Below are 9,087 nucleotides of genomic sequence, written 5' to 3' on the forward strand. Positions count from 1 at the left end.
ACCCTACAAAACATTGTTTTGTTTTGTTTTGCTTTTAAATAATGACTGGGTTTCACCATGTTGGTCAGGCTGGTCTTGAACTCCAAACCTCAGGTGATCTGCCCGCCTTGGCCTCCAAAGTGCTTGGATTACAGGCATGAGCCACCATGCCTGACCTACAAAATGCTGTTGAAAGAAATTAAAGACCTAAAGAAATGAAAAAAAAAATTCCATGCTCATGGGTCAAAAGATTTAATATTGTTAAAATGGCAAGATTCCTCAAAGTAAACAGTTGATTCCATGTACTTGCCAAAAAAAAACCAGCTAGCTTTATTTTGGGGGGAGAGGCAAAAATTGACAAGCAGATTCTAAAATTCATGTGCAAGGGATTCAGAAAAAACAAAAACAATCTTGAAATAGAAGAGTAAGTTGAAGGACTCACAGGTCCTGATTTTATTATTTATTTATGTATTTATTTTTGAGACAGAATGGGGACTCACAGGTCCTGTTTTTATTTTATTTTATATTATTTATTTAGTTATTTATTTTTGAGATGGAGTTGCACTCTGTTGCCCAGGCTGGAGTGCAGTAGCATGATCTTTGCTCACTGCCACCTCCACCTCCTGGGTTCCAGTGATTCTCCTGCCTCAGCCTCCTGACTAGCTGGGATTACAGGCATGCACCACAACTCCTGGCTAATTTTTGTTATTTTTCGTAGAGATAGAGTTTCACCATTTTGGCCAGGCTGGTCTTGAACTCCTGACCTCGAGTGATCCGCTCACCTCGGCCTCCCAAAGTGCTGGGATTACAGGTGTCAGCCACCGTGCCTGGCCTACAATCAGTTTCTTTTCAACAAGCTTCTCAAGACTATTCAATGAAGAATCCATAATCTTATCAACAAATTTTGCTGGGACAATTGTATATCCACATGCAAAATAATGAAATTGGAAACCCTACCCCCAACTATCTATAAAAATTAGCTCAAAATGAATCAAAGACCTACATGTAAGAACTTTTGAAGAGAGATCCAAGATGGCTGACTGCTAACAGCTCGAGATTGTAGCTCCCAGTGAAAGCACAGAGAATGAGAGGACAACACACTTTCAGATGAATTTTTGTTGCTCACGGACCAGAGGATTCCCAGAGGAGGAGCCCCACGGGTTGCCAGCGTGACTCTTGTGGCCGGTGCGGCTGTTTTGCTGGTGCCTCCACACAGCAGCTCTTGGTGCAGAGTAAACGGGACTGGTTCCCCTTCTGACCGATGTTTGGAGCCCCGGGAAGGCAGAGTCACCTATTATGGACTCAAGAAAGAAGCCAGACCGGAGATTCCCAGGCAGAAGAGCACCATCAGTCTTAACGCCGCTATTTTGGCCAGCACAGTGGGTTGCTCAGATTCCAGCACAGGGAATTAATAAATTGGACGTCCACTCAGAAACCTAATTAGAAAGACGGTAATTGTAAGGACGACAGATGGATAAATTTATAACGAAGGGAAGAAACCAGCCTAAAAAGGCTGAGAATACCCAAAATCAGAATGCCTCTCCCTCTACAGGGGATTACAGTTCCTCATCAGCAACAGAACAAGGCCTGATGGAGAAGGACTGTGTGCCATTAACAGAAGTAGGCCTCAAAAGGTGGATGATAAGAAACTTCTGGGAGTTAAAAGAACTTGTTCTAATCCAATGTAAAGAAACTAAGAACTTTGAAAAAAGGTTTGACGAAATGCTAACAAGAATAGACAATATAGAGAGGAATATAAATGAATTAATGGAGTTGAAAAACACAACACGAGAACTTCATGAAATATGCAGAAGTTTTAATAGCCGAATTGATCAAGCAGAAGAAAGGATATCAGAGGTCGAAGACCAACTTAATGAAATTAAACGAGAAGACAAGAATAGAGAAAAAAGGATAAAAAGGAATGAGCAAAGTCTCCAAGAAATATGGGACTATGTGAAAAGACCTAATTTACGTTTGATAGGTGTACCTGAATGTCATGAAGAGAATGAATCCAAGCTGGAAAATATTCTTCAGGATATTATTCAGGAAAACTTTCCCAACCTAGCAAAGCAGGACAATATTCAACCCCAGGTAATACAGAGAACACCACAAAGATATTCCTCAAGAAGAGCAACCCCAAGGCACATAATTGTTAGATTCACCAGGGTTGAAATGAATGAGAAAATACTAAGGGAGGCCAGAGAAAAAGGTCAGGTTAATTACAAAGGGAAGCCTATCAGACTTACAGCAGATCTCTCAGCAGAAACTCTACAAGCCAGAAGAGAGTGGGGGCCAATATTCAACATCCTTCAAGAAAAGAACTTTCAGCCCGGAATTTCATATCCAGCCAAACTAAGCTTCACAACTGAAGGAAAAATAAAATCTTTTATGAACAAGCAAGTACTCAGAGATTTTATTACCACCAGGCCTGCTTTACAAGAGCTTCTGAAAGAAGTATTATACATAGAAAGGAACAAGCAGTATTAGCCTTTCTAAAAATATACCAAAAAGCAAAGACCATTAACATAATGAAGAATTTACATCAAGGAATGGACAAAACAGCCAGTTAACATCAAATGGCAGTAATCCTAAATTTAAATAGACTAAATCCCCCAATCAAAAGATTCAGCCAAAACCTGGCCGGGTGTGGTGGTTCACACCTATAATCCCAGCACTTTGGGAGGCCGAGGTGGGTGGATCACGAGGTCAAGAGATCGAGACCATCCTGGTCAATGAGGTGAAACCCCGTCTCTACTAAAAAAATACAAAAATCAGCTGGTCATGGTGGCACGCGCCTGTAATCCCAGCTACTCAGGAGGGTGAGGCAGGAGAATTGCTTGAATCCAGAAGGCGGAGGTTGCGGTGAGCCGAGATCGTGCCATTGCACTCCAGTCTGGGTAACAACAGTGAAACTCCGTCTCAAAAAAAAAAAAGATACAGCCAAAACCCAATGGTATGCTACATCCAGACCCATTTCACATGCAAGGATACACAAAAAATCAAAACAAAGGGATGGAGAAAGATTTACCAACCAAACGGAGAGCAAAAATAAATAAATAAATAAAAAGCAGGAGTTGTAATTCTCGCCTCTGATAAAACAGATTTTAAAGCAACAAAGATATAGTGGTAAAAGAATCAATGCAACAAGAAGAGCTAACGATCCTAACACCCAGATACATAAGACCTATAAAGAGACTTAGACTCCCTAGACTCCCACACAATAATAGTGGGAATCTTATAGATCAACGAGACAGAAAATTAATAAGGATATCCAGGACTTGAACTCAGATCCGAAACAAGTAAACTTAATAGACATTTATAGAGCTCTCCACTTTAAATACACAAAATATACATTCTTGTCAGTACCACATCACACCTACTCATAGGTTTAAATGAAATATTGATCGGCCATTATTAAGCGCAATTATTGGCATAAGAGGTTTTCAATACCCATTTTTAGAATAAAGCAACATTCCTGTTCTCTCTCCCTCTTTTTCTTCCTCTTTCTTCCTCTCCTAAAAAAAAAAAAAAATACTCAGGGACCCCAAAAAGTATGGAAAAAAAGAAAAAAGAACTTTTAGCTATAAAACTTTATTTATAGTTTGTAAAATGTTTTGGCTGGGAGCGGTGGCTTACTCCTATAATCCCAGCACTTCGGGAGGCTGAGGTGGAGAGATAACTTGAGGCCAGGAGTATGAGACCAGTCTGGCCAATATGGTGAAACCCTGCCTCTACTAAAAATACAAAAATTAGCCTGAGAGGCGGAGGTTGCATTGGGCTAACATTGCACTACTGCACTCCACCCTGGGCAACAAGACTGAAACATAACCAGCCTAAATATTTTTTTAAAAGAAAAAAAAACGAAGTAATGATAGAAGCTATATAATGAATGGACCTTGAAAACATAAGGCTGGCTGGGAGCAGTGGCTCATGCCCGTAATCCCCAGCACTTTGGGAGGCTGAGGTGGGGGGGATCACTTGAGGTCAGGAGTTCGAGACCAGGCTGACTAACAATAGTGAAACCCCATCTTTACTAAAAATACAAAAATTAGCCAGGCATGGCGGCATTTGACTGTAATCCCAGCTACTCCGGAGGCTGAGACAGGAGAATTGCTTGAACCCAGGTGGCGGAAGTTGCAGTGAGCCAAGATTTCGCTATTGCACTCCAGCCTGGGCGACAAGAGTGAAACTCCGTCTCAAAAAAAAAAAAAAGCCCGGGTGCAGTAGCTCACGCCTGTAATACCAACACTTTAGGAGGCTGAGGCAAGCAGATCATCAGAGGTTGGGAGTTCAAAAGCAGCCTGACCAACATGGAAAAACACCGTCTCTACTAAAAAAAAAAAATACAAAACTAGCCCTGGGCATGGTGATGCATGCCTATAATCCCATCTACTCAGGAGGCTGAGGCAGGGGAATCACTTGAACTGAGAAGGTGGAGGTTGCAGTGAGTGAGATTGTGCCATTGCACTCCAGCCTGTGGAACCAAGAGTGAAACTCCATCTCAAAAAACAAAAAACAAAAAACAAAAAAAAAAGGAAAGAAAAGAGAAACATAATGCTAAGTGAAAGAAGTGACCCAAAAAAAGACACCACATGGTATGACTCCATTTACATGAAATGTACTGAATAGGCAAATCTATAGAGACGGAAAGTAGACTTGTGATTGATGGATTAGGGCTGAGGGGTGATGGCAGGTGGGGATAGGAGGAGACAGCTAGTGAGTATGGAGCTTATTTTAGTGGGACAAAAACATTCTAGAATTACACTATGACAGTTGCATAACCCTGTGAAATTGTAGACTTCAAATGGGCTAATTGTATGGAATGTGAATTGTCTTTTTTTTTTTTTTTTGAGATGGAGTGTAACTCTGTTACCCAGGCTGGAGTGAAGTGGTGTAATCTCAGCTGACTGCAACCTCTGCCTTCCAGGTTCAAATGATTCTCATGCCTCAGCCTCCCAAGGAGCTGGGAACACAGGCGCTTGCCATCATGCCCAGCTAATTTTTGTATTTTTAGTAGACAAGGTGTTTCACCATGTTGGCCAGGCTGGTCACGAACTCCTGACCAGAGTTGATCCACCTGCCTTGGCCTCTCAAAGTGCTGGGATTACAGGAGTGCACCACCACACCCAGCTATTTTTTGTATTTTTAGTAGAGATGAGGTTTCACCACATTGGCCAGGTTGGTTGAGCCCAGGAGTTGGAAGCTGCAGTAAGCTATGATTGTAGCACTGTACTCCAGTCTAGGTGGCAGAATGAGACCCTATCTCAAAAAAAGGTGGGGGGTCTGGTGGGGAGGGATTCCCAACCCTTTCTGGGAAAGACAGTCCATCCCTTAGTCACCTTCTTTGACACCTCAGGCATCCCATTCCCCACTTAGTTCATGCTTCTTAAGAACGTACACGATCTTTTTAAAAATGATTTTAGCCAGTCGAGGTGGCTCATGCCTGTGATCCCAGCACTTTGGGAGGCCGAGGTGGGTGGATCACCTGAAGTCGGGAGTTTAAGACCAGCAGCCTGACCAACATGGAGAAACCCTATCTCAACTAAAAATACAAAATTAGTCGGGTGTGGTGGCGTGAATCCCTGTAATCCCAGCTACTCGAGAGGCTGAGGCAGGAAAATCGCTTGAACTCAGGAGGTGAAGGTTGTGGTGAGCCAAGACCACAACATTGCACACCAGCCTGGGAAACAAGACCAAAACTCTGTCTCAAAAAAACACACCGGATTTTAATAGCTTTATTAAGATATTGGCTGGGAGCAGTGGCTCACACCTGTTAATTCCAGCAGTTTGGGAAGCTGAGGTGGGTGGATTACCTGAGATCAGGAGTTCAAGACCAGCCTGGCCAACATAGTGAAACCCCATCTCTACTAAAAATACAAAAATTAGCTGGATGTGGTGGTGCACGCCAGTAGTCCCAGCTACTTGGGAGGCTGAAGCAGGAGAATCACTTGAACCCAGGAGGCGGAGGTTGCAGTGAGCTGAGATTGTGCCACTGCACTCCATCCTGGGAGATATAGCAAGACTCCATCTCCAAAAAATAATAATAAAATAAAATATAGAAAAATTAGCCAGATGTGGTGGCATGCATCTGTAGTCCCAGCTACTTGGGAGGCTGAGATGGGAAGATCACTTGAGTCCAGGTGTTCAAGGTTAGAGTGAGCTGTGATCCCGCCAGCACACTCCAGTCTGGGCAACAAAATGAGACGCTGCCTGTTTAAAAAAATTTTTTTTGAGACAGTGTCTTGCTGTCTCTCTCAGGCTGGAATGGAGTGGCATGCTCATAGCTCACCAAAGCCTCAGACTCCTGGGCTCAAGAGAACCTCCGTCCCAGCCTCCTGTGTAGCTGTGTCTACAGGCATGTGGCACCACACCTGACTAATATTTTTCTTTTCTTTTTTTTTTTGAGATGGAGTCTCACTCTGTCACCCAGGCTGGAGTGCAGTGGCACAATCTCGGCTCACTGCAACCTCCGCCTCCCGGGTTCAAGTGATTCTCCTACCTCAGCCTCCCAAGTAGCTGGGACTACATGTGTACACTACCATGCCCTGCTAATTTTTGCATTTTTAGTAGAGACAGGGATTCACTATGTTGGCCAGGCTGGTGTTGAACTCCTGACCTTGTGATCTGCCGGCCTTGGCTTCCCAAAGTACTGGGATTACAGATGTGAGCCTCTGTGCCTGGCCTATTTTTATTATTTATGTATGTATGTATTTATTTATTTTGTGACAGAGTATTGCTCTGTCATTTTGAGATGGAGTCTTGCTCTGTTGCCCAGGCTGGAGTGCAGTGGCATGATCTTGGCTCACTGCAACCTCCACCTTCCAAGTTCAAGCAGTTCTCCTGCCTCAGCCTCCCCAGTAGCTAGGACTACAGGCATGCACCACCACACCGGCTAATTTTTGTATTTTTTTTTCAGTAGAGACAGGGTTTCATGTTGTCCAGACTGGTCTCAAACTGAACTCCTGACCTCATGAACCACCCACCTCGGCCTCCCAAAGTGTTGGGATTACAGGCATGAGCCATCTCGCCCAGCCTAGTTTTATTTTCTTAATAGAGACTGGTCTTGCTATGTTATCCAGACTGCTTTGGAACTCCTGGCCTCAAGCGATCCTCCTGCCTCAGCCTCCCAAAGTGCTGGGATGACCGGCATGAGCCACTGAGACCAGATGAGCCTCTCTTTGAAAATAGTATGTTTTTATCTATTATATAGTTTATAAAATATAGAGCATAGTATATTTCACAGTAGCTGTCTTTATTTGACTTCTGCTAGTGGGCATTTAAGGTCTTCCTCTAAACGTTATCACAAAGTTTGCTGTACTAAACATTCTATCTTCAATTTTGCTACATAAGAGGAAAAAAAGAAATCTGTGGCATAAATTCTGAGTTTTACTCCTAAGTCAGGGGTATGTGCATTTAACTTTTTGATAAGTACAATCAAATCATCTTCCCAGGCCTGGCTCAGTGGCTCAGGCCTGTAATCCCAGCACTTCGGGAAGCCAAGGTGGGTGGATCACCTGAGGCCAGGAGTTCGAGAGCAGCCTGACCATCATGGTGAAACCCCGATTCTACTAAAAATACAAAAATTAGCTAGGCATGGTGGTGTGCACCTGTAATCCCAGCTACTTGGGAGCTGGGGCAGGAGAATCACTTGAACCTGGGAGGCAGAGGTTGAAGTAAGCTGAGATTGTGGCACCGTACTCCAGCCTGGGTGATGGGGTGAGACTCCATCTCAAAATAAATAAAAAACAAATCATTTTCCCAAGATGTTGTACCAGTTTATACTAAATGTGAGGCCTTATTTTTGTGTTTCCATTCTGGTCTTTGAAAAATTACTTAAAAGTTGTGTTGCTTCCAGGGAATGGATACAACTCAAAAGTTATTTAACAGTCTGTCTTTTCCCCATTTTAAAAAAAATCACATTTATCATAAGTTCACAGAAATATTCAGCGCTGCTTTTGAACACTTTTTCATTTCACTGATTAATTTATTCTTGTGCCAATAATAAGATGTTTGGTTGTCCCCCCAGTGCTTTGGTGTTTCTTTATTATGTTAAATAGGCTGGGTTCAGTGGCTCATGCCTGTAATCCCAGCATTTTGGAAGACTGAGGTGGAAGCATCACTTGAGTCCAGGAGGTGAAGACCAGCTTAGCAATGCAGTAACTCCCTGCCTCTTCAAAAAGTTAAAAAATTAGCTGAGTGCACCTGTAGTCCAGCTCCTCAGGAGGCTGAAGAGGGAGGATCACTTCAGCCCAGGAGTTCAAGGCTGCAGTGAGCCACGATAATGCCACCACACTCCAGTTCGGGCAACAGACGCCAGGTGATCCTCCCACCTTGGCCTCCCAAAGTGCTGGGATTAAAGTCGTGAGCCACCCGGCCTGACATCTTTTAATAATCAGTCTTTCCATCCAGGTATATGCTATGTGTCTCCATTTACTTAGGTCTTATTTCATACCATTCGGGCTGGAAATATCATTTCTTCATAAGGTTTTGCACATTTTTTGCTAAGTTCATTCCTTCATGGTCTATGGGTTTTGTTGTGAATTGGAAATCCTTTTCCACCAACAATATTTTCTAATTTGTTACTATAGTATACAGGAAAGGTAACTAATTTTTCTCTTCAGCTTATTATCTATGAAAGGATAAGCAGAAATACTCAGTAAAAGATTCCTATGATCAAGTAAATATGGGCTAAAAAATGCTAAACAGATGTGTCCACTGCTAGCCTTGTCAAAGCTTGTGATAATTTTTTTTTTTTAAGACAGAGTCTTGCTCTGTAATCCAGGCTGGAGTGCAATGGCACCATCTCAGCTCACTGCAACCTCTGACTCCTGGGTTCAAGTGATTCTCCTGCTTCAGCCTTCCAAGTAGCTGGGAATACAGGCAAGCGCCACCACACCCAGCTAATTTTTGTATTTTTAGTAGAGACGGGGTTTCACCATGTTGGCCAGGATAGTCTCGATCTCTTGGACTTTGTGATCTGCCCACCCCAGCCTCCCAAAGTGCTGGGATTACAGGCATGAGCCACTGCTCCCAGCCAGGAATTTCCTTTCTTACCTGCCCATGGAACCTTTTGTCACAAGACATCCTGAAACATGCTTTGGGAAACTG

Source organism: Callithrix jacchus, chromosome 12 (genome assembly GCF_049354715.1).
Source record: "Callithrix jacchus isolate 240 chromosome 12, calJac240_pri, whole genome shotgun sequence".
Classification (NCBI taxonomy): domain Eukaryota; kingdom Metazoa; phylum Chordata; class Mammalia; order Primates; family Cebidae; genus Callithrix; species Callithrix jacchus.